Raw genomic sequence first — 27,075 nt, 5'->3', positions numbered from 1 at the left:
ATTTGTATCACAGGCTTTACCTTTCTCCTCTTTCTTTATCCCGTTTTTCTCCCTCCTCCGACTCTAAATGCTGGACCTGTTCCTCTTCTGATGCTGACCTTTTCCACATGCTTTTTCTTTGCCCTGTTGTCTCTACCTTTTGGGGGAAAGTGTGGTCATGCCTCTCCCGTATCTTCCCTCTCCCTTCCTCTTTTACACACTCATTTCTCTTCTTGGGTAGCTTCTCTGATTCCTTGAATCTCCCTGATCATTTACACGGTCTCTTTGACCTCACGCTTGCGCTTGCCTTCCAACATATTTCCACCAACTGGAAATCTTTAGCTTCCATCTCCTTGCAAGGTTGGTGGAATTCATTATGCCACTTTCATAGATTGGACGTTTCCTTTGCCTCCTCTTGTAAACCCGCTCGTAATGTTGATTTTTTCTGGTTGCCTCTCACCACATATTTGGACTGCTTGGCCCTAAAGAAACCTATATGTCTCAATGCAGAAAATTTTAAACCTCCTTGAACGTCTCGAACTCTCTCCTTTCCTATTCACTATTTTGTTTAATATCCTTACTTGTTTTATGATGGTAATTGTGCATCGCTGACTTTTTACGACTCTTACAATTTGGATATGTGTCGTATTTTTTAGATATTGTATGGTTATTTTATTATCTTTATATCCTCCTCTCCCTCTCCCCCTCCCCCCTCCCTTCCTCCCCTCCCATTATCCCCCTCAATGTTTAAAATCCTCCTAAAATGCTTTGTGGTTTCTAATACTGATATTAGCAGTGTTAAGTTTCTCAATGGTTTTTGTATTGCAATCTGTGCTGATGTCTCTTTCTTGTCATCAATTTTTTAATAAAGCTTTCAAACATAAAAAAAAAAAAAAAAAAAAACAATCCTGTCGACAATACAGGCAGTCTTAAACCATGAGGCAAGGGTTCCTGTGTTAGCGCTTGGCTGCCAAAACTGCAAAAATGCTGGGGAAAGGACAGCAATGCACCGTATTAGATCAATACGGTGCATTCCTGCCCTTTGTCTTTGACATAGGGCAGCCAGCAAGGTGGCTTGCTGCGCTGCCCACCCCAAATCCCCATAAATGAGGACCGAAGTGATTATGCTTTGATTACTTCCCACTTAATCACCATTACTCTTAGGCCAACTCCAGTTGAGGTCATTCGTAATGAGATACTGGGAGCTGCCTCAGGGGGGTGAAAGAAGACCAACAGTGTAAGTAGGAAAGATGAATCGTGGATGGCCATCCTCCATGGCGCTCGGAAGTTTCGTTGGAAGCAGACACATACACTATAAATTATCCTCATCATCGTCATCACTGGTGTGGCAGTGGTGTTCCTACGCCACACTAGCACATGACCATGGAAAGGTACAGGTGTGCTTTACGTAGTAACAGTAACTATGAAGCAAGGTCTTACAATGAACTGACGGCCATATTTATGGCCAAGTCATGCAGTGCAACAAGTCACCTTGCTGTGCTGCAGTGCGTGACAGGGAAAGGGCAGGAATAGACCGTATTTAAGTCAATACGAGGCATTCCTAGCCTTTCCGCAGTGCTGGTGCCCTTTTGGCGGCTTGCGACAATGCAAACATCATTGCAACACGGTGCAGCGGTGCCTGCATTGTAAGGAAGATTGCTTTTTGAAACAATCTCCTGAGGCCTTTTGCACATTTCCAGGTTTACCATTTCTGGTAAATCTGGGAATGCATCAGAATCCATGGAAGTTGCATGGGAACATCCAAACAACACCCATGTCAACGCCTCCTTGGCGTGGAGTAATGCAGGGATTTGTGCTGCGTTGCATTACTCGAGATTCGAGAAGCCACTCAGGGTCAAGCAAGACAGCCTTGTGTGGCTTTATAAATCTCATTTTTTAGTTTCGTCACTTTTGCACCACATTGTGCGTGCAAGAGCGACAGAAAGGGGCTCGTAAATATGCCCCTAAAGAGGGACAAATGAGAGGGAAGTGAGGGAAAGAGTGGAAGTACAGTAGATGAGTGGTGGGGTAGAGCTATGGAGTGTCATCAAGAAGACTTTGAGATATGTGGGTGCAATGAAAATGATGGCATGGAAGGAGATGAAGAGTGGAAGAGTTGGGAGGAAAGAGCGGGGGAAGGAGGGGCCACATGGGTAGGAGGGGAGGGAAGGGAAGGGGAAGGGAGGGGCACGAAAGAAGGCAAGGAGGGAGAAAAAGGGCATCAAAGGTAGGGATGACTGGAGAGATAGAGTGGAATGAAGGAGGAATGGGGAAGAGATGGAAGGAATGATAGGACCACGGAGCAGCAGTGGAAGGAGAGAGGGCAATATGAGGGAGTAGAGCAGAGTAATGAATGAGGAGAAGAAAGGTCACAAAGAAAGAGGAAGGAGGAGATCAAGGATGAAGACGAGCAAACAAGAAAAGGGGAGATAGAGAAGCAGATGTTGAACAGTGATGCAGCAGAGTGAAATTAACCTGAAACAAGCCAGATGAGGAAGGGCACAGCATACAGGAAGGAAGAGCATACAGGAGGTAATGGCACAGTAGTTAAGGTCGGCAAATTGAGGAATGCATGGAAGGAGAGAAGTGTGTAGTAAGGAGGTGAGGAAGAAACAAAAGGAGGATTGAGAAGCTAGAGGAAAAGGAGTGTGGGTGGGTCTGCGATGGAATAAATGGAAAGAAGGGGAGGGCACAGGAGCAATCAAGGAGGGAAGAAGAAAAGGTAGTTGTTATAGAGGAGAATAAAGGTCAGGGAGGAAGTGGAAAGAGGAGACAGACGGTGAAGAGGAGAGAAAAGAGGAAGGCTGTAGAGGAGCAAAGTGGGAAGCAAGATGCAGAACGGGAAAGTGTGGTTGATGGGAGCCAAATAAGGAAGGAGCTAGATGAGGAAGAGTGTAGAGGAGGGAATGGCAGGTGAGGGAAGGTCAAGAAATTAAGGAAGAAGCACCCTGTAGCTTCCTACCAACCTAGGCACTTGCCAATAAGTACGCCAAACACAGAGAGTAGTTTTACATGCCATTATTCCGCAGTGTGTATGTCAGAATTCAACATTTTAAGTCTGCCTTCAACTCATCCCTCTAATGCTTATGTCACAGGCCTACGGTATACAGTGGGAACCAGAAGAGTTTCGGCGTTCTTTTATTACAAGACAGTACATTTCCCGCTTTGTTGAATAAGGAGTCACAACTTTTTAAAACAGTTAAATAAATAAATACATAAATAAATATATGAATAAATACATAAAATAAAAAACATAGATATACAAGCAATTACAATTCTTCAATTAAGTGTTGTGGTACCTGAATCTCACGCCCTGATCGAGTCACTGGAAACCGGGAATTGGCAGTTGAAGTGTTAGTGATCTGCACAGGTGAGGTGGAATTGTTATCAGATACAGAGTCACCAACAGTCTGTTTATGACCAGTCTCTACATTGACATTGATGTGAGTGATGGGCCACACGTTGAAAATGAGAGGAATCTCTCGTAAGGGATTTCTAAGGACACTGGGCAGTCACCATGTGTTCTTTGGTGTTGGTGATGATGAAGGGTTCAACTTCAAAAGGAGCACCAAGTTTCCTTCTTCTCTATTGTCTAACTAGCACTCGATCTCCTCTTGTAAAATTTCCTTTGCATGATATCGTCAGTCAGTATATATTTTCATCTTCTGTTTGGGACCGTAGTCCTTAGTGTGAATGCCTTCTCATTCTTAGATCTGAGTTTGGTCCACTGGGGCAGCTTGGACGTCATGGCTCGTCCAAACATTAGAGTAGTAGGGCTTTCCCCATGTCATTGAGTGAGGGGTTGAACAGTAAGCTCGAAGAGTAATGTTTAAAACAGCTTTGAGGTTGAGCTTCTGAAATGGAGCCCATGGCTCCGAGCGGCGTGTTCTGGAAGTGTGACTACAGGCATCCCTCTCCCTCTGTTTTGGACTCATGATGCTTTATCAAGGCTTGTAACATATTATCAAGAAATAACAGCAATTAGGAGCTGCATGTTTTGATATTTAAATTTTATATATATATTTTGATCAGCATGCAGTGAACTTCAAGATAACAAGAGTGGTATCAGGGAGTAGACATCCTTGGTTCTGAAGAAAAGTCTTGGGGTAGGGCTTGAAACATGTTGACCAGTGAATCCCAGGGACATTATCCCATTGAGTTTCCTTTTTCCCCCCACTTTTTAACCATAACGGATAGAGGTGCGAATAAATGGTATTTTACCTACTAGCTAGGTATTTTTAATTCTGCTTAGAAACCCCACCCCCACTCCTATTTTTTCATCTGGATTAGTCCAATGCCATCAGTGCTTCCACGTACTCATAGGTCGCAGCACGCCCCGTTCTGCAGTGGAACTGGAAGAACCCAATTATGAAGCATGCCACAAAGGGGAAAGCCTGGTGGGTGAGGTTATTTAAAGACATTTTCTTCCTCCCAGAACATCTGTGGGGTAAAAAAGAAGTTGCTAAGGATGGAGTGACTCTCTTTGGTTTGCAGCACGACATTTTGGAGGACGAGCCTCTGTATTTATCTCCTCTACCTCCCCAATGTTGTTTCATATTTCTGTACAAGTAAACATGGAAGTATTCACAAGCCCAAACCACTGCCAAACTTTCTTTCTCAGGTTGCGAGTAAGTACGTTCTGTTTGTGGCTCTTGCTGGAGTATGCCATTTTATGTGCCCTGGAATTTGCTGTCCGCTACCTGTGAAAGGACTGCGCTAACCGGACGGGGCTAGCGTCAATTATAAACTCTGTATGTAGCTTGGGTTCAAAGTAGGCAATTTCAATGGCACTCTCAATGGCTTGCTTGATATGTTGGAAGCTCTTCTCACACTCTTGTGACCAATGAAAAGATATGTTATTTTCGTTAGTTCTTGTAGTGGTGCACTAACTGTAGCAAAGTCTTATATGTATCTAAACAGTAACTGGCCAGTCGAAGAAAGGATTTTAACAGAGAGATGCTTTGAGGGTGATTTGCAGTAGATAATGCTTACACTTTTGCTGGATCATATTTCATACTCTCTTCAGATATGACATTGCCAAAGAATTTCAAACTTTTCTTGTGGAATTCACATTTGTTGGCTTTAAGAGTTAAGGCTGCATTGAGCAACAAACAACATACTTGCATGAGAGCCTTGTCATGTTCTTTCTGTGTGGCACCAAAAACTATTATGTCATCACTATAGTTAAATGCATTTACTACAGGCTGTATGATACGTCAAATGACGTCTTGCAAAAGTTTTGCAATAGATCATACACGAAAACTCTATCGCTTATAGTGAAACAGACCAATATACGTAGAAAAGGGTGTAGTGTACCTGGAATATTCTTCTAACTCCAATTGGTGATATATTGTATTTATGTCAAGTCAAGAGAAGACCTTTGCTCTATTCAGTTGAGTTACCATATCAGCAATGTACGGACCAGGATGTCTCTCTAAATCGCCATGTTGACCTGACACTTGTCTATGCATATGCGTACAGCTCCTTCATTGTCTCTTTTGGGCACTACTACAATGAGAGAAACCCATGGTGTTGGACCAGTGGAGCATTCTATTATGTCATGTTTGAGTAACAAATGAATTTCCTTTTCAACAGCATCTTGTTTGTGAAATGTAACTCGTCTGGGTTTTTGGGCATCAGGAAAAACATTCTCATTTATGTGTTACTTTACATTGAGTTTTCCTAGCCCTTGAAATAATGAAGGAAATGGACTTGCAATTTCATGATGAGCATTCATATTGTAGTTCAATGATATCTGTCCCATATCAGCTGCAGTATTAAAACACAGTAAACAGGCACTTGAAGCTATTCCTTTAAGTACATGAATAGGTGCTTGTTCCACATTTTTCTTGTATTTCATCGTGGCTACAAAGGATCCTTGACTTTTTAAGTACACAAAAGTAGTCCATGAGTATACTTCTGTCTTTGAGTTAGTAAGTTGTGGAAACAGAGACAGTTCTTGATACTTTTTAAGAATGGTATAGAACACCTATTTATTTTTAGAGTGATCTTCAGACATTGTTTGAATGTGTTTGGTGCTTTTTCATGTTGATTTTTCTTTACTATAAGTCTTTCTCACATTTGACAAGTCCCACATGTGCATGCCTTTCTGAGGTAAAGATTGACATTGCACAATTATCATTGTCACTTTCACTGGAAACTGAGACAGAGGAATGCTTTGTTGATGATTTAGGCGACGATTAACTTTGTTTGGTGTCGATTTACCTCAGTTGGTGTTACTGCTTGGCCTTGTGGGAGCAAATCAAAACTCACTGAGGAAGCGTTCTATCAGTCATTTTGTCTTCACAATGTGACACACTTAATTTTTGCTTCGCCTGTCAAGTAATCATGAAATGGATAGCTTTACCACAGATGAGGCATGATTGTCCAATGGTGGGGCATTTACCTTTATGTGAAATGACAATCCACTTCGGTAACACATTCACATTTTCTGTGGAGACATCGACTTGTGTCCCTCAACCTTGCACCTACTTTTCATGCTCACGACTGATACACTTTGGGCACCTTCGGCCTCCATGTCAGTCGTTTGACGATCAACACACTCTTCAGCGCAACCAGACTTAAGTTCTAAGCTCAAAGTTTACTTCAGCATTCATCATTGAAACGAAACGGACAGATATCCTTTGATTACTCGTTAAACTCATTGAATCTACAGTGCTTGACTAGAACATCCAGTCTCCTAACAAATTCATTGATGGTTTCATGTTGTGTCTGACATTCTTGACTGATTATGCATCTTTCATAATTCACATTTAGCACTGGATTAAAATTAACATTCAAGGCTGTTTTCGATTTGTTCATATGTCACTTCACCTTCTTGTGATATTTCTTTCATGGCTTCTTTCACTCCTTCACCAGCCATTTTACTCAGATACTTTATAATCTTTTTATCTATTGCATCAATGAAATCTTCAAAAATCTCTTTCCATTCAGTCCACCTATTGCTAAAATTGTGTTTTTTGGTAGTATCAAAGGCAGTTGGTGGTTTTAAGACTGAATCAGCCTTTTATATATTGGTGGACAATAGTGGTCTGTCAAGCGCTTGCTGCCCCACTTGATCAGGCAGAGCGTCTAAAGCCTTGTGACATACTAGCTGCAGAGTCAGCCGTACCAACTTTTTCAACTTGTATCTTGCCCTTGATCTCCATTGGAGCTCTTTACTTGATGGCTATCTGGGAAGTTGTTCTGGGCCCCTGAGCTGCAGTTTTGGTGGTGGGGTCCTTTATCTGGGGACTACTCCACAGCCCATTGAAGCACGGCAATTGATTAATGGTTTTGGTAATTGAATAAGCCTTGAATTCTTCTAGTTCATGAAAGTAGATAACATAATGATTTTTAGTCGGCTTTCTGCTTAAATGTTTTCTCACAGCCACCTGATTAATATCTTCTTCATAGCATGTCAATTTCAATTTAATTTGTACTGAAATATCATTGTGTGCTACTTTTGTAATATGGTTGCATCCGCCTTTAGTGTTCTTTACTCTGTATAGCATATGACATTAATTTGAAATGGCACAGTACCTTTATTTGCATTTGATTCATTCAGTTCCTAGACACCCACATATAGACTTTCCATGTTGCTTTCTTTATGTCCAAGCATTTTATGGAGTCTAGCGTTGTGCTGAGACACCACCTGTGCCAGTGTTGATTGAGCACTTCGACTGCAGCACATGTGGCACACATGAGCAGTTTGCTGGACAACAGCAAACTCTCTGGAAAAATGCTTACTCTGTGCGGGCTTCAGATCCCCTATCTGGACACCAGTTTTAGCGTCCTGCCAGCCTAGGCACTCGCCAATAAGTATTCCACACATGGAGAGTAGTTTTACACATTTTCTTCTTGATGTGTGTAATTCAGAACTAAACATTCTAAGCATGCCTTCAACTCATCTCTTTTTTTTTTTTTAATATCTTTATTTCCATAGTAAATTCTGGCAGGGTTACAATTTATATACATACATGACGAGGCTGGATATTATACAGAGTATTATAATCAGGCTCTACCAATTTAGATTTGAGACATATTAATACATTAGTGGTAAATCCATACAATGTTTCATGATGAAAGGTAATCTGACAAAACACCCCAAGTTAATACTCCAATACGTTTTTTTTTCTAATCCCCTTCAATGCATATAGACTCCATTCTAATTCATAAATGCTGTACAATTTGTTTCTCCAGAATTCAAATTTCGGAGTGTCAGGGGAAAGCCAATCAGTTGCAATACATAAACGGATCACAGTCATAGCTAAAAAACATAAAGTATTTATGCTCCCTTGAGCCAGGAGAACCATTTAAATTTGGTTCCACTCCCAATAGCAGCAGCACCGAAGATATCCTAAACGGATAATTTAATACCACTGACATAAATTTTTCAAAATTAGTCAAAAAAGGTAATAATTTATTGCATTGAAAAAATATATGTAGCATATCAGCATCTAAATCCCCGCATCTAAAACATTTCCCGTCATATTTACTACCCCAGCTTGCCATCCTTTTAGGGGTATAATATAATCTAAAAACTGTTTTATACACTTGAGCCTTCAAGTTTGCAGCTAAGCATATCTCCTTAGAAATGGATAAAGTATCCTGAATATCCACTTCCGGGACTTCAAGCAGGTTTTGCCAATAAGTATTATATTTTTTTATATCATCCTCTCTGGCCTGCATCAAAATCAAATAAACTGAGCCAATCCTTGATCTCCTCCGAATTCCCTCCACCAAATTATTAGGCAAGGGCTCAAATTGTTTTTTTTTTTTTAAACAAAAATTTCTAACTTGGAGATATTTAAAAAAGGAGTTTTGAGGTAAATGATATTTAGCTACTAATTCTATAAATGTAGCAAATATACCGCTTCCATTATATAAGTCTCCAATTCTAAATAAGCCCTTTCTAATCCAATTCTTAGCAACATTATCCCAAAATACGGAAGGAAGAATTTTATCCGCAGTGAAAGGGGTATAAAAGGTGATTTTGCCAAAATGTATTAAATGCCTAACACTCCTCCAAACTTGATAAGCAGAAATCAAAACCTTAAATCGAGTATGCTTGTAATAATTACCCTCCAGTTCTTTTAATAAACATCCTTTTGCTTGCTCACCCAATAACAGAAAAAATATCGAAGGAGCTTCCGCTTCATCCTCCGTAGATTCACCTGTCAACAAATATCTCATTCTTTGTAAAAAACATACATAGTAATAAAGTAAAAAATCCGGTAGCCCACGTCCACCCCTTTCTTCAGGTAACGTCAGCCATTTCATAGCTCGACGTACTTTTCCTGGGGCCCAGAAAAATTCTCCACAAACAATCTGAAATTGTGATATATTTTTGGAAGAAAACTGAAGTGGAATACTCCGAAATAAATACAATATTTTGGGAAGAACCTTCATCTTAATAATATTTCCTTTACCAATTATTGATATTTGAAGTCGTCTCCATCTAGCCAGCGACTGCTTAATTTGTAATATTGTTTCTTGCCAATTAATATCTACGATCTCTTGCATGCGGGGTGTAATTTTTATACCTAAATATGTAACTACATTAGTAACTCGTGGATCCTTAAACTGAATATTTTGTGTACATAATATTTGAGTTTTTTCCGAATTTAATTTATACCCTGACTTTCCACCAAAATCTCTAGCTAAATGTTCAATCTCGGTAATGACCTCTTCTGGGTGAGTTGTTACTACTGCGATGTCATCCGCATACGCAAAAACTGAATAAGCTATCTCCTTAACTATAAATGGTTTAATATGGGACGATTTCTGAAGACTAATGATGAAAGGATTTATAAACAACGCAAACAACAGAGGAGAACACGGACATCCTTGCCGTGTCCCTCTTGTAATAATAATCTTTTCAGATTTTAGACCCATTGTGGTTGTCCTAGCATTTGGGGTTTTGTATAGAGCTTGAATTGAAGTTAAAATACCTTTTCCAAAACCCATCCTTGACATAATTAACCATAAATATGACCACTCCACCCGGTCAAGCGCTTTCTCAGCGTCAAGTAATATTAACGCTAAGTCCCTGTTCTCCCCCTCTGCAATATCAAATAGAGTGATGACCCTGTTTATATGAGTTACTGTGCCTCTTTTCGGGATAAAACCATGTTGGTTTATTGATACTAGCGGGGTTATAATCTTAGATATACGATTTGCAATCATCTTCGAGTAGATCTTGCTGTCACAGTTGAGCAACGATATTGGTCGATACGACCCGGGTAGCTCTGGTGGTTTTCCTTTCTTACTAAATACCACAATTAAGGCCTCATTCCATGTATTTGGAGCTGTTCCTTTTTGCGCCATTCTAAAGATATCCAACATAACTGTCTTTAATGAATTAAAAAAACATTTATATACTTCTCCTGGGATAAAATCAGGACCTGCCGCTTTTCCAGAAGGTGTACCTTTGACAGCTTCCTCTAATTCTTCCATAGAGAATGGGGTATCCAAAAATAGCGAGTCAGTATTACTTAACTTGTTAAATATCCCCTCTTCCCAATCATGATTTTCAACCAAATTGGGTTGATGAGTATATAAGTCAGTATAAAATTGTTGGAATATATTTAATATTTCCCCCGGTTCTTCATACATCACCCCTTTCTGATCTTGTATTTTAGGGATAGAACGCGAGGTGGAATTCATTTTTAGGCGCAAAGCCAAAGACCGGCCGATGGTTTCTCCGTATTCATAAATATGACGTTTATGAACTAAATATTTTTTTGCAATCTCTTGAGTCCAAATTTCGGTTATACTCATGCGACACCGTGCAATTTTAGCCTCTGCCTCAAGTATACTAGATAGATTAATCTCCTTCCCTATTTCATTAATTAGCTCCATCTCCGCAGTTCTTAATTTATTATATTGTTCTAGCATATCAGATCGTATTTTATTTTGATTATATAACCCATAGCTTATCGTCTCCCCTCTGAAGCAAGCCTTGAAAGTATCCCATACACTTAAAATGTTAGCGGACCCAATATTAATATTAAAGAAGTCTAATATCCAATTATTCATATAAGTTTTATATTGTTCATCCAAACACAGTTTCCTGTCATATGAAAAATTTCTTACTCTATATATCTCTTCCGAGATTGAGACCTCAATTAATATCGGGGAGTGATCAGAAGTGACTCTGGGAAATATCTGAATCTTAGTCCCGCTATGAATAGATGTAGACATAAAAAAGTAATCCAAGCGGACAAATTTCTTATGAGGAGCAGAATAGTGAGTATAGCCTGGGGATATCGGGTGTTTTTTACTCCATATATCCAGCAATCCATGATCGGTAACCAAGTCATATAAGGCTTTAAAAACTCGTGGCTTACGACCTCTATAATTATCTAAACCAGCAGCGAGTTCGACATTACTTAAATTGATATTAAGGTCGCCACAAATAATTAAGGGAGATCACCATTTTGCTAGTTCTATATTCAATTTTTCCAAAACCTCAGCTTCATCAGTATTAGATCCATAAACTGAACATAAGGTGAAAAATCCATTTCCCACTTTTAGTTCTGAGATCGCCCATCTACCCCATTTATCCGTCAAGCTACGAATTGCCTCACAGTAGCCTGGTTTTGATAGGATCATTACACCTCTGGTATTATTAGTTTGTTGTGTCGCAGAAATTAAAACATATCCTAAATCAGCAACAAGTTTCCTATTATTCCATGCTAGATGAGTTTCTTGCAAACACAAAATGTCAGGTTGAATAAAGCGAATTTCAGCTGCAATTCTCCTTCTTTTATTAAATTGATTAAGCCCAGATACATTAAATGAGCATATTTTAGTATTACGCGCCATACAGGGTAACTTGTAAAATGCTCAAATCATAACCACTCATAATAAATAAAGAGTTTGTTATACTACATAAGCTAATGTTCCAGCCACTATATAATTCCGCTTGACCGTCGCCATCATAATTTACCATGGTTTTTCCCCTTTTAACCCTTACTACCCCTAGTGCCCACCACCTTCTCCTTCCCTCCCCAAACCCCTCCTCTACCCCTCCCTCAATTAACAACTCCAACCTACCCCCCCTTAATGAGGCTTCAGGACTGATGGTCCTATCGATGGTTCCGAGCTAATTACCCCCCCCTACCTTCACCAAAGGAAAAAAAAAACAAGGATTATCCAAATTACATATCAGGATACATAACTCAAAAAAGTTATAAATCAGTAATGCCTTAATTAGTACTGCTAGCTCTAGTGACTCCAAAAAAGAATACACAAAGAAATTTCCTGATTTTCAAAAATCTAAGAAAGAAAAAATTAAGAATCCTTCAAAGAGTGTAAATATTCGTTGGCTGTCTCAACATTTGTAAAGAAGCAAGTTTTTTCCTTATAAACCACCTTAAGTTTTGCTGGGTTCATAATATAGGCTTGAGCGCCCTTTTTTTTATATAAATGGACCAGCTGTCGCAATTGCCATCGACTATCCATTGTATATTTGGAGTAATCAGGTGTGGCAAAAAAAGAAAAACCCTCCGTCATAGATTTCCTATTAGGTTGAGTACTCATGTATACATCTTCTCTAGCGCGAAAGCTGTTAAAAGCTACAATGAAAGGTCTTGGTTTAGTCTTAGTAGGATTCTGATCAGGTCGAAGATGAAAAGGAAACCTATGAGCTCGATCAATTTCATGCTCCCAGTTCCATTTATTCAAAGTCGGAAAAGCCAGTTGAAAAAGTTCCACTATATATTTGCGCGGATCTTGGCCTTCTTTCCCTTCAGGAATCTGCATTAATCGTAAATTGTTGCGACGAGCACGGTTTTCAAAATCAGCCATTTTCCATAATAAATCCTCCTTATTGGCACTTAAGGTTTCTGTTATCGCTTTTTGCTTAACCAGCTCGTCCTCGATGTTGGAAATTCTAGTCTCCACCTCTGTGAATCTCTCCCCGAAATCTGCCTGTGCCTTAGCTAACTTCCGAATTGAGCCCTGTAACTTCCGGCATGAATTTTGAATTTTATGGCTCTCTAATGCAGTGGCAAGATGGCGCACGGGCCGCCGATTGTGCTGGACGTGTGAGCTGAAGCCTCCCTCGCTGACATCAAAGGATTGCACTAGCGGATGATTCCGCTTAGCAGCTGGCTGTTCTTTTTGAAGCTTGGAGCTTCTATTTGAGTAAATAAGGAGCGAGACTTTTTGGAAAAACCTGCCTAGGACGCCGAAACTTAGTGATTACGGTGAAGAGGAAAGGAAAAAATACCCGCATGTTGGAGGCAGTTAGAGCGCTGCTGAAACTTCGTCGAGCCTGGTGGGCGGTTACTTACACAGGTGTAGCTGGGCTGTTACGAAGCAAGCAGCAGCAGGATTTCGACAGCGCCCGGCTAGAGAACCTGCTGAGATGCACGAGGGCTCCTAAAACTACTCGAAAGCAGCGTGGACAGGAGGCTGTTACAGACTGCGAGGTGCCAACTACTCATATCGATCAAGGTGAGAAAGCTATAAACGGTACTAAGAAGAATGTAAAGGGGACTCCGGTTAAAGCGAAGCAGACGATTACTGCATTATTCACGGCCTCAGAGCAAAAACAAAGGGGTCAGGCTTCGAAAGCTTTAAAAGCTCAGCAAGAATCTCACCGGGAAGATTTAATGGCAGACCCGCAGCAGCAGAATGTTAAACAGTCTGACACAAGGATTTATAGTGATGATGTGAATTCAGCAGCACTGCGTAATACTGTAGAGAAAGAAGGCTCCACGTTGAATTTGGCTGGTGTTACTATAACGGAGAAATCTTCCCCTTTAGTGCCTGGTAGCTCAATGTCTGTGGCGGCTGCAGAGGCTGAATCTGTGGATTTTTTTTCTGTTTCAGAAAACTCAGCTTCTTCGTGTGAGGATTTAGTCACACAATACTCTAAACAGCTCAGCTTAGAGGAGGCAGAGAGCGACTATGATGAGAATGAGCCAACTGACTTTATGGAGGAAGAGAGTCCTGTAACCGTTAGAAGTTTGAGTGATGTGCATGTACCAAACGGCGTGGAAGATGTGTCAGATAAGATTACGCTAACTACAATATATCAGACGATCCTTAGTCATATGGATAAAACTGCATTAGAGAGCCATAAAAAAAAAAAAAAAAACTTCAACTCATCTCTCTGACGCTTATGTCACAGGCCTACAGTATACAGTGGGAACCAAAAGAATTTCATTATTTAAAAAAAAAAGCATAAATCGGTGCTAGACCCTGCCTCTTATCGCCCTATAACTCTGATAAATGCGGACAGTAACATGTATTCCAAAATATTAGCGGTTCGATTAGCAGGGGTAATACATAAAGTAATATCTCCTAGGCAACATGGATTTATACCTGGACGTGGTACAATAGATCATATTAGGCGGACTATTTCATTGTTCGATGCCGCCCACATTTCTAGAGATCCAATGGCACTTATTCTACTGTCAAGGGTTGGAATAAGCCAGGGATTTATACAGGCATTTAAGATGCTATATTATCAACCCACCGCAAAATTATTTTTAAATGGCACATTAACCGATACTTTTAAAATAACTATAGGTACCCGCCAGGGATGTCCGAGCTCACCTCTCTTTTTTGCACTGTATATAGACCCCTTTTTACGTATTTGGAAGACAATCGAAAAATAAGTCCTATTATTTCACATGGTTGGGAAACGAAAGTACAGGCCTATGCCGACGACATTGCCTTGGTGACTGCTAATCCTAGAATATCTATGGCTGAGGTTGAAGCAGAGGCTTGGATGCTTATCTGGATACTCCCTTAACAGATCCAAAACCCAGATAATTTGCAAGAATGTTAATAAGGGTGTCAACACTAGACAGGTAGAAAAGGCTACGTATCTTGGTGTAGTTGCTATGGCCAGCGTTGAAAAGATAGTTGAGAGTAAAATTGACCCCTTGATTGATAAAATTAAACCCAACTTGCATCTTTCTATAATTGGTAGATGCAATATAATTAAAATGCTCTATTTTCCTAAATCTTTGTACCTTATAAGAGCCATCCCGTTAGAGTTTAGTAATATGTGTCTGAAAAGGATCGAAGACCTGTTCTCGCGATTTATATGGGCTTATGTTAAACCTAGAAGAGCTTATAAGTATCTTTCTCTACCAAAGGAAAGGGGTGGGCTGGCGCTTCCAAACATAAGACTTTATTATTGGGCTACCACTCTTTTGCACAACCTCACCCTTTTATCAGATAAGCCAAGAGATAACATTTTGAAAGATATACCCACACCTATAGAACTCATAATGGGTAAAGGTGCATGGGGATGGATCTGGAGGTTCCTAAATGACTCCCACTATAAAAAGGTACGTTTTAAGATGCTGGCTGCTGGGTTTAAAATTATGAAAGTGGTCAGCAAAATGTTAGGATTGGGTCGCTTGAATCATTATACACCGATTCATAACAACCCAAACCTGCCCGAAATCTTTAAAGACTCATTAATTGAAAAGTGGCAAAATAAGGGTCTGTCTAAACTCGGCGATCTATACTCTTTATCTGATATAGTTCTTTCAAAAATCTTTAAAAAAGATACGATTTGGATTGTAAAGATTTTTATAAATACCTGCAAATACGTGATTTTTGAAGGAGAAAATGTGGCGGCCCATCAGGATTTATTAATAATTCTATTATAGACAATTTGAGAAAGAAGCATCCATCTATTGCAACCGTGTATAATTTTTTAACTTATTAATGCCGGATGATTTGGCAACACGGGCCAGGAAGTGGAAAGAGGAAATTGATATCTCCAAAGTTCTATTCTTCCACTCAACTGAGCTAGCACAAAGTCTGTTAATTCCGGCGTGGCTGCAAGCCCAGTATTATAAATCCTGCTTTTCGCTGTATTATACTCCGAAAAAGGATTGCGAAATGGGGGACGGGGAGAGGGACTTTTTGTCCCTGATGCTCTTTGTATCAGGCGGATCTTAATCACATGTTTGCCTCTTGAGACATATTAAGGAACTTAAAACTTGAGATCGCAATTTTTTTAAAAGAAGTATTAGAGAAGCATGTTCTTCTTTCTTCCTCCCTGATTTGCCTTGGGGTAGATCAGGAGATCTAAGGCAAGCCGGGAGAGTATTTGGTTTTCATAGGCATGGCGATATACCGACTTTGCCTAGCCTCATACTGGCTTGATCCACCCCCCCCGGTTATCACCAATGGCTAACACGATTAGTGGCAAACTATAACTTTAAAAAAGCCATCTATGAAAAAAGTGGTACACGGTCCCGCTCGAAAGGTTTAAAGATTTGGGAACCTTTGACAAGATGGCTCGAGAGGTAGTATTGGGCTCAAAGCAATCTCTGGCTTAACTTTTCTGACATCAATTATATTCAAGTGTGTGCCTAACCCCGGGGTGGGAGGGGTGGGAGATGGGGTAGGAAACTTGAAAAATGTGTGCATGATGAAAAGTTGCTGATTTTTTATTAATTATTTTTATAACAGGTTGTTTGAATAGTTGGTATATGCTACCAGCATGTGTGACATATGCTTTGTACTCCTAAACTGATTGAATGTTGATGCGCTATTTGCAACATTGTAATCATGCACTAAATAAAAATATTTTTTTTAAAAGAGAATAGGAAGATGAGAAGGCTGTGGTGGAAGTTTAGTAGTAGGTGCGGAGAGAGAACCCAACTATCCAAATGAACATTTTAAGAGTAAGATAGAGTAAGGGAAGTTAAATACATCCAAAACTACATTACAACAGAATCAATGAGTCAGTTACAGTCTAAAAAGATGAGACTTTAGAAGATGGAAGAAGTAGTGAAGATCCTCATTTAGGCAGGTCAAGCGCTCAGGAGAGAGGAAGTTCTGGAGAATGACTGATGCAAGACATGGTAGTTGCTGTATACGGGGATTTTCACAAGAATGCTGTCATTGCTACTGAGGTTTCACGTACCACCATACATATTTAGTGGATTGGCAAGGAAAGGTGGGGATCTTGACTGGACTGCTCTGTATACAATGCCCTGTTAAAATTTGATTTTGATCTCAATAGGCCCAGTTTAAATTTGATTCTGACCTCGATTAGAACCGCTGGTAGCTCAATTTGTTTTGGAGGGATGTGGACAAATTTCAAGGATAGAAATCTGGCTATGGCACAAAAGACAGATTTGAGAGGTGTGAGGACAGGTGGAGATGGGGTTTAGGGGGTTGCCAGAATGATATTAATGAAGTCCAGACTTCAAAGAATTTGAGTGAGAGCTGCAGTTTACAGGACGTTAGTTTTCAAGAGTGTTTATATATTTTTTTCAGAACCTGTAGGTGAAAATTTAACATTTTAGGTATTTGGTTACATGAGGTATTGTAGGAAGGACTCCAATGTGATTCCAAGGGGTGAGAGTAGGTGAAAGAGCGGGAGAATATTCTGCAATATTTAGATGTCTCAGCAGGTTAACTTTGTCGTATTTTGTTTGCTTAGTAGAGAAGAACTTGAGGAAAATTCCTTCATCCAGGTTTGGATATTGTAAAGGACCACTTGAAGGGTGTGCATGTGTGAGAATGCCGCACTCTTCATATAAATTTGTTTATTACTTACATATTTGTGGCGAGAAACACCAATTTTTTGGCCCATTTTAGCAAGTTAAAGAGTTTAGAGCAAGGCTGGTTTCAGCGCTGGTGGCACCCGATGTGAGTTCCCCATCCGTGTGACATTTACGTATAGGTCAATGTGAACTGCGTTCACACACAGAAATCTCGCACGAACTGCACCATGCAGTTCGCATGGGGAGGGCATCTTATTTTCAGTCCATTTATGGCGCTGGGGCCTACTTTTTCAATCCTTTCTGAAGTTGTTTAATTATTCCCTTCTAACACTTATTTTCCCGCATTTCTATTTATTATCTTACCTTTTGTCTTTGTGTGTGTTTTTTTTATGTGTTTTCAAATAAAAATGTGTTTTGTACTTTTTTTTGCTTTGCTTCCGTTTTTTTTCCCTTCCTTTCTTCTTTTTCCAGTTTCTCTTATTTCTCTCTTACCCCCCAGTGCAATGGCAGAGCAGGGTGCCAAAATTAGGCGGGAAGCAGCCTTCTTCCTTGCAGAATGGGAACAGGGTCAAGACTGATTTGTATATAGCTGTGTCTGAACTGAGGTGGCAAAGTGAGCTAGAGCACGATGATGGATTCAACCCAGATCTTTGACTGGAGGGGGGAGTGTATGAAAGGTTTCAGCACTCCGTCCATCATCTCCTTGTGTTTTACTCGCGGAATGGGCAACAGGAAGGGGTGCAGCCCATGCCCTATTTTCAGAGGTGGAGGTGGCAGCGCTAGTGTTTTATGTCCAGCGTCGCAACCCCTCCCCCTGGCAGCAGGCGGCAGGCCTGGTAGTGGTTATGGATTCTGTAAGTGTCAGCAGTGGTGAGAGGACATGCACTGGGCAGTGCACCGTTGCTCTGGAGTCCAGCGCACCCTGAAACGGCAGAGGCATCGGTGATCTGATGTCGTAGACTGAGATCAGGGCCTGCTGCACCTGCTAGGTGTTGAGGTTACGGGGTTCAGTGAGTAATTAATATTATTACCTGTATTCTTTACTAAAAATGTTTCCCAAATGGCAAGCATACTGCTCACACTCAGGTAAGTTAAGTTTACAAATCTTATGTGCTTGTTATTCTAGATGGGTGCTCGGCGCTACCTAATCGTACTTGTTGGCGCACGCTTGGGCTGATTATTTAAGAAGTAATGCAGAGCCTCCTTTGTTCTGTCATTAAGATAGTTGTAGTTAGTATAAGTGAGTTAGCAAGTTCTCTCACTTCTTAGAGACTGTATTGTTTTGTAGCTCGTACAGTGTCAAGCAGGTTCCCAGTGATGTGTATGCATGAGTCCATCTATATAACGAAAAATTCAGACTTAGTGAATTGGCCTGTCAAAGGGGGTTGAGAGATTGTGAATGAGATGGGAAGCAAACATCATTTGCTGCAACTTATTAGTAATTCCAAATCTAGTTTAGTAAATTTGTAAAAGGATTAGGTAGGTTTAGGAAATTTGGAATAGGACGGTCCACAATACTATCAGTCGATCTGATTTAGAAAACTTCAATTTTATTGCGCTTGCCTTTTCCTGCCAAAAACTATTTTTGGAGAGTTTATTTATTTGCCACCATTTATTTTTCATTTTCTTGTCTTTATGTTTTACATTAGCATTCAGGGGCAAGAAAAGCGCTGATGAGGCGGGTGAGGGAGCTAGAAGTGCCTCCCAAAGTTCCGTGGCTGATGGCTCTGCTGGCCCCAGTAAGTCCGCCTGTTGTTAACATTAATATTTATTTCCCAAACTTTTACCAATCCTTATTTTGAATTATTTCGCCCATCCCCCCCAAAAATTCCAAATCCTCTTTGATCCATCTTTTTCAAAATTTTTGTTATCTATGCATTATCCTATTTAAATATTTTCTATATTTCAAGTTTCTGTACTTTACTTCAAACTGTCTTTGTATTAGTCTCTCTGTAGCTTCCTTTCTTCTGCTTTGTCAGTCAGCTTTCCCTCTCCCCCTATATATCTTGTGGACTGCCTAGTGGTGGTACTGTAAGACTCAGAGAACCTACTGATCACATACTATTACTGTGCCCTGAAGTTTGCATGCTCAAGTAAGGTATTCTACGCATGTTTGTTAAGATGAAAAGACTTTCTTTTACTTGCTCATGCTCAACCAGTAAAATGAGAGAGTTGCCGTGGTCATGTTGGATGTCCCAATGTTGTGTATGTATTATTTATTATAGTATGCCAGCAGTTGATGATGACCGTGCATTTGCCAACCAAGACCATTGGTCCAGTTTTCCACCCTTTTATTTCTTTTCAAAAACTCACATTCAGCAATAGCTCTGCCACTCCATTACAGAATGTTACTACTTGTCTTGACTACCTGTCTTTTCAAAAATTGCCACCAACAAAATGTCCAACGTGATATTTTTGATAGAAGATACTTTAACTGAATTGTAGTGATGTATTGTGGTTGTATTTTGCTATAAAAGATAATAGGGGGAAATGTATTTGGCTTCTAAAAAATGTGTAATGTTTTTTGTATCTGCACCGACCACCAGTGCTGGGGCCAGCAGTGAATGCGCCAGCCAAGCAGATGGAAAAAGTACAATTGATGGACAGAATGCAGAATAATGTCATACATTATTCTGCATTCGCGCGCAGAGCCTGAACTGAAGAGGTGCTGCCGCTAGCTGTTGTAACTAATCTTTTTTAATACTCAGAATCTACCCCATATGGGCCGTTTTTAACCATTTTAATACGTTTCATTTACTGTGCTGCTAAATTGTTATTCGTGTGCCTTGCTCCTTGCACTTTAACTCACCTCCTGCACAGAGTGCTCCGAAGCCCCGGTCCGACTTGGTTTGTGCCATTGAGCGGAGGGCTGGCCGGAGACACTCCTTGGGCAGGTTACTTCCGGTTCCACAGTCAGCCAATCAGCGCTCCTCGCTCGCGCTGACCCGGCACTTATCTAGATGCACTCACAGTCGCGCAGCGGACGCGCGCAGAGCCCTAACTGAAGAGGTGCTGCCGCTAGCTGTTGTAACTAATCTTTTTTAATACTCAGAATCTACCCCATATGGGCCGTTTTTAACCATTTTAATACGTTTCATTTACTGTGCTGCTAAATTGTTATTCGTGTGCCTTGCTGCTTGCACTTTAACTCACCTCCTGCACAGAGTGCTCCGAAGCCCCGGTCCGACTTGGCTTGTGCCATTGAGCGGAGGGCTGGCCGGAGACACTCCTTGGGCAGGTTACTTCCGGTTCCACAGTCAGCCAATCAGCGCTCCTCGCTCGCGCTGACCCGGCACTTATCTAGATGCACTCACAGTCGCGCAGCGGACGCGCGCAGAGCCTGAACTGAAGAGGTGCTGCCGCTAGCTGTTGTAACTAATCTTTTTTAATACTCAGAATCTACCCCATATGGGCCGTTTTTAACCATTTTAATACGTTTCATTTACTGTGCTGCTAAATTGTTATTCGTGTGCCTTGCTCCTTGCACTTTAACTCACCTCCTGCACAGAGTGCTCCGAAGCCCCGGTCCGACTTGGCTTGTGCCATTGAGCGGAGGGCTGGCCGGAGACACTCCTTGGGCAGGTTACTTCCGGTTCCACAGTCAGCCAATCAGCGCTCCTCGCTCGCGCTGACCCGGCACTTATCTAGATGCACTCACAGTCGCGCAGCGGACGCGCGCAGAGCCTGAACTGAAGAGGTGCTGCCGCTAGCTGTTGTAACTAATCTTTTTTAATACTCAGAATCTACCCCATATGGGCCGTTTTTAACCATTTTAATATGTTTCATTTACTGTGCTGCTAAATTGTTATTCGTGTGCCTTGCTCCTTGCACCTCTAACTCACCTCCTGCACAGAGTGCTCCGAAGCCCCGGTCCGACTTGGCTTGTGCCATTGAGCGGAGGGCCGGCCGGAGACACTCCTTGGGCAGGTTACTTCCGGTTCCACAGTCAGCCAATCAGCGCTCCTCGCTCGCGCTGACCCGGCACTTATCTAGATGCACTCACAGTCGCGCAGCGGACGCGCGCAGAGCCTGAACTGAAGAGGTGCTGCCGCTAGCTGTTGTAACTAATCTTTTTTAATACTCAGAATCTACCCCATATGGGCCGTTTTTAACCATTTTAATACGTTTCATTTACTGTGCTGCTAAATTGTTATTCATGTGCCTTGCTCCTTGCACTTTAACTCACCTCCTGCACAGAGTGCTCCGAAGCCCCGGTCCGACTTGGTTTGTGCCATTGAGCGGAGGGCTGGCCGGAGACACTCCTTGGGCAGGTTACTTCCGGTTCCACAGTCAGCCAATCAGCGCTCCTCGCTCGCGTTGACCCGGCACTTATCTAGATGCACTCACAGTCGCGCAGCAGACGCGCACAGCGGGCGCGCCAAAGGCAAGCCCGTCTGCGCCCGTCCGCGACCGACCGGGACCAGGGGCCAGAACCCTTGACGGTGGCAACCCCAGTATCCGTTATAGTGGACATCGTCTTAAAGCTCTTAGGGGCCCCACACCCGTTAAGTGCGCCCACTCTATTAATCCTGCCACGCAATACACCTGTTCCTCTTGTCACTTTTCACTGCTATCCCCTCTCAAAAAATTACATACGCCCTCCCCACCTCTCACGCTACTTTTGCTAAACTGCCGCTCCTTGCCCAGACACTCCACAGAACTTCATCTTCTTCTAGAAGATCGTCAACCTGACGTCTTATTTTTAACTGAAACCTGGCTCCACGACAACTCTGCACCGGATATTGTCCAGACTCTTCCTCTGGACTACCGTATTTGCAGGTTGGACCGGAAAACTGCCAAAGGCGGAGGCTTAGATATAATATATAAAGCATTTATAAGCTGCCGCAGCTTCCCCTCAGACGGCCTTCCCGACTGCGAAAGCATGCAGTTCACCTTGGAATTCTCCCCTATATGCACCTTTTCCGGCCTTCTGATCTACCGACCTCCCGGCCCCTTGGGTCAATTTCTCTCGTCCCTCCCATCATTTGTGGCAGAACGAGCTATAAATCTCTCTAACTTTACCATGCTCGGTGACCTAAACATTCATCTGGACGATGTCTCGAACCCCACTACTATAGAGTTGGCTACTGGCCTCTCTGCCTTACAAATTATTCAAAAGAGTCCGTGTCCAACCCATGATAAAGGCCACCTTCTTGACCCTGTTTTTAGCAATGTACATAATCTGTATGTGGCTACTCCCATCCCACTCCCGTGGTCTGACCACTTCTTAGTGCCTATGGTCTGGGAGCCCGCGCACTCCACCCCCCCCCAGCCACCGATAAACACACTGCAGAGACAATGGGCTAAGCTCTCGACCACTACTTGGTCCACTAAATTAGCCATCAGCAAACCTACCTATGACCCCAACCCTGAGCTAGCGAATGATAAATTTAATTTTTGGATCTGTAACTCGCTAGATTCATTTCTGCCTAAGGTTCCAGCACAAAAAAAAGTTAGGGAGAAATCGGCGCCCTGGTACACCCCTAGTCTGAGAAAACTAAAGCAATCATGTAGACGCCTAGAAAGAAGCTGGAGACAGAACTATGAGGCTGACAGGAAACATGATTATAAAGAAGCAATAAAACATTATAAATCAGAGATCAAATCCACCCAAACACGCTTCTATGCGGAGAAGATTAATGCCGCCGCCTCTGCTCCCAGGGAAATTTTCAAAATTGCCAAATCCCTCTCATCTGTTCCTACTGAACCTCTTAAAATCAAGGACCACTCCCTCCACTGCAACAAGCTGGCAGAATTTTTTAACCAAAAAATTCAGATCATATGCCAGTCATTTTCGCCCTATGTGTCCGACTTTTCAGACCCCAGTCCTAGTTCAAAGTCGTCAAAAACCCTGGAGAATTTCCCCCTGCTTGACACTAAAACTCTGGACACTCTTTGCTCCAGTGTTACATCTGGCTCCCCTACTGACCCTGCCCCCCCGCAGCAATTAGCCCTGGTCTTACACATGGTTGGCCCGGTCATTGTGAATATACTGAACTCTTCTATCATCTCTGGTAGAGTTCCCCACGCGTGGAAATGCGCCCAGGTCAGAGCGCTTTTGAAAAAACCTAATCTGGACCCTTCAAACCTGGCCAACTATCGACCCATTTCCCTTCTTCCGTGGCTGAGCAAATTGACCGAACGCCACATCAATTCCATTTTAGTTAATTACCTTGAATCTAACAACTTACTGCATATCTCTCAAACAGGCTTCCGTCCTCAGCTAGGTACAGAAACTGCACTACTGGCTGTTACGGAAGAGGCCAGGAAACTTCTTGACCAGGGCGGATCAGCAGCTATCATTCTGCTCGACCTCAGTGCCGCCTTTGACACTGTTAACCACAACATTCTGCTCGATAGGCTTTCCAACCTGGGGATCAGGAAAAATGCCCATACCTGGTTTCAATCCTTCTTAGAGGACCGCTGTTATCAGGTATTTGAAGGGACAACCACCTCCAAGCAATGGCCTCTTAAGTGCGGGGTCCCCCAGGGATCCTCTCTTAGTCCCACCCTCTTTAACTCTTATATGGCCCCCCTAGCTGAGGTAGTACTTCCCTTCGGCATCAAAATAATCACCAATGCCGATGATACCCAGCTAGTGGTGGCCCTTAACCATCCGGAGGGTTCATCGGACACTCTTCGCCTCTGTCTAGAGGCAGTCGCACATTGAATACACCGTTCACACCTCAAATTAAATGGGGAAAAATCCGAACTCATGTTCCTGGGAAAGTCACCCTCGCCCTCTTCCCCCATCTCTTGGCCCCCTTGCATGGGACCTTTGCCACCTCCAAAGCACCAAATCAAAAGTCTAGGCATTTGGCTTGATAATACTCTCAGCTTCAACTATCAGACCACGAAGCTCTCAGCCATATGTTTCGGTCTGTTACGCCTGATCAGAAAAATTCTCCCCCTACTTCCTTTTCAAGCCGGGAGAATCATGGTCCAGGCACTAATCTTATCCCGCCTAGACTACGGGAACGCACTCTATCTTGGCGCTCCCCAATCCACATTAAATAAACTACAGGTGATCCAAAACTGTGCGGCACGTCACCTGGCACAGATCCCTCGCAGACAGTCAGCCAAACCCGCCCTGAGGTCCCTACACTGGCTGCCCATCCGTGCTAGGATTCAGTTTAAGGCCATGTGTCTAGCACACAAAGCTTTTTGGAAACATGGCCCACAAATTCTTCAATGCTTGATCGTACCTTACCAACCGACTAGGGCCCTTCGGTCCAGTAACACCTTCCTTACCGCGCCCCCAAAAGTCCGTAGAGCAAAATGGGGCGGACGGTCCTTCATTCTAAATGCGTCCAATCTGTGGAACACTCTCCCCCTCACGCTCCGTAGCGAACCCAACATTGGTCTCTTCCGCATACATCTTAAAACCTACCTTTTTCCCTCAGCTTTCCAATGACCCTTTCTTTTTTGCTCTAATTGCCGTCTTTAAGCGCTAGGAGGCCTCCGGGTAGCTACGCGCTATATAAATATCCATTGTTTTTTTGCTCACCATGCCATTTCAGTTTGGACCCAGCCATATGCAAATCAGTCTTGTCCCTGCGCCCAATTGGAACAGTCCAGCCCGAACTGCCAAGCCAGGTCTTTCCTGGACTGGAAACAAGCACCCTAGGACCGGTTTCAGACTTTCAGCCCTCATCAGCCAGGATAGCTTGACTCAAGTGGCACGGAGAGCACGGGACCCACGTCTGGGCATACCCGTCCCACCTGGGGTGACAAATGCAAAAAGAACAATTGATGGACAGAATGCAGAATAATGTCATAAATTACCCCAGTACAGAGATCTGGGGCTAAATCCATCGTTTTATGCTCACCATGCCATTCCAGCCTAGGACCGGTTTCGGGCTTTCAACCCTCATCAGCCAGGATAGCTTGACTCCAGTGGCATGGAGAGCATGGGACCCACGTCACCCCAGATGCACCACATTCTACTGGCCAAGTGATATATTTTATTATGGCTTCCATAACGGATTACGTCTGTCCACATTTTCCCCTTTCAACATTTGCCAACCAGTGACTCACAACTAGCCAAATCTTAGGCACGTGATGATCAGTAAAATATCTACATACCCGACCTAATCCCTTTAACTCACCTCATTAGAGTAAGTTAATAATTTGTTTCCTTAGTGCCAAGCAAATCTGTTTTGTTGTAAAAATGTAATTTCAAATTGTGGTGCCGGAGGGTGATGCCAGGGAGTAAAGTGGGACTAAGAGTAAGTGTCTTGACTTTTGTGGCTGGATTAGTCTGTGATCAGTGTGCCAAATGCAAAATCCTGTTCCTTAATCCTTTCCCTGTACTGTAGTGCATCACTTTTCCCACTGTCTACTTATGGCAGACAGACGGATGGCTGCATGATTGATTTTGTAGTAGCTCACGTGATGTATCTCATTCATAGTATTCATCTGCCTTGTAGTCAGGGTAAAATTGAAAGGCATTTTGGTCAGAGCATGGGCATAGAAATATGATTTATTACAGCTGCCACACCTGCAGACAGTAGCAAAGTAACTCGAGTATGACTAGGGCGCCAGCTGAGCTAGCATGCATTCATTAATTTAGCACAGCCAGAGAGAGAAGAATTCTTGGGTACTCCATAGTGCATAATGTCTAAAACTCTAATCACATCAAAATTGAATTCCCCGAGGATACTAGCAAATGTACTGCTACTGTGCCACTACAGTATGTGTTTTTCTAAGAGCATTGTTTACAATCTGTCTTTTTTCTTTCTTGTTGCAGCTAATTCTCCTGGTCCTGACAGGCAGGAGATAGCAGCCCAGATGCAGCAGAGGAAACAGAAGGCATCAGGGAACAATACCAGCGGCTGGTGATCTTGGAGGAGGAGGAGGCAGCAACAGCTGCCGATGCACAGCGCCCCAGCCAGATCCCAGTGCCTGCAGTCCTCTAGTGCCACAGTCCAATGGCAGCCGCCTGCTGCCCATTCCTAACTATTTCTACTCATTTCAGAGCTGTGTTATACAGAGGCAGGTGCGCTCTGAAGCCAGGCAGGCACTGATGGAAGGGCACCTAAAGAAGCTCCTGACCCGTCTTTAGTGCCCTCTTCTGCCCCTTTTTTAATCGTTTTTTGGGTGGGTGAGAGGGTGGGAATGTGGGAGTTGCGTCATTTGGATTTTTTATGTACAATTTAATTTTGGGCCTTACTTCAGTTTGGACACAACTTTCTTTTGGGACATTGGTTGGGGACGGGAAGATTTGCTTGGGGAGAGGGGTGGGCCAATTGTGCGTTTAGTTTATATTGATAGGGGTATAAATATTTCATAAATTTACATTATGATTTAAATCTTTTTTGGGGTGGCTTACTTTGCACTGCTGCCTTTGCCGCAGCCTGTTTTTAAAATCCGATGATAGTGTATAACAAATTAGTTATGTAGTACCCTTGTCCTAGTACTCTCCTCCTAGTCTCCGCAGTCTGCAACTATATTGACCCCTAAGGAGGGGAGGGGTGATTTTTCATTGTCTATATTGCAGTACAACAATGCTCCACAGTTCTCTTACCTGAATAGATGAAGCAGGGTTGCATGGTTTGCTGAAGTGCAATGGTGGTGATAGTAGAGAAGGCATCAGAGACGA

At 42.4% G+C, this 27,075-nt stretch overlaps 1 long non-coding RNA gene across 1 annotated transcript in view; it reads left to right on the top strand.

The window, feature by feature from the left end:
- The window catches only part of LOC146829033 (uncharacterized), a 216,147-nt gene extending 189,495 nt beyond the window's left edge, over nt 1-26,652 (top strand). Inside the window, exons 3-4 of the long non-coding RNA XR_014961899.1 lie at nt 19,124-19,213; nt 26,224-26,652. This is a non-coding gene — a long non-coding RNA (uncharacterized LOC146829033). The remainder of the gene's footprint in view (nt 1-19,123; nt 19,214-26,223) is intronic.
- Nucleotides 26,653-27,075: the final 423 nt, after the last annotated feature.

This window comes from Triturus cristatus, chromosome 5_2, assembly GCF_964204655.1.
Source record: "Triturus cristatus chromosome 5_2, aTriCri1.1, whole genome shotgun sequence".
In the NCBI taxonomy this organism is placed as follows: Eukaryota; Metazoa; Chordata; class Amphibia; order Caudata; family Salamandridae; genus Triturus; species Triturus cristatus.
Note: the sequence above shows the minus strand (reverse complement) of the source record. Positions and strands in the feature narration are given on the sequence as shown.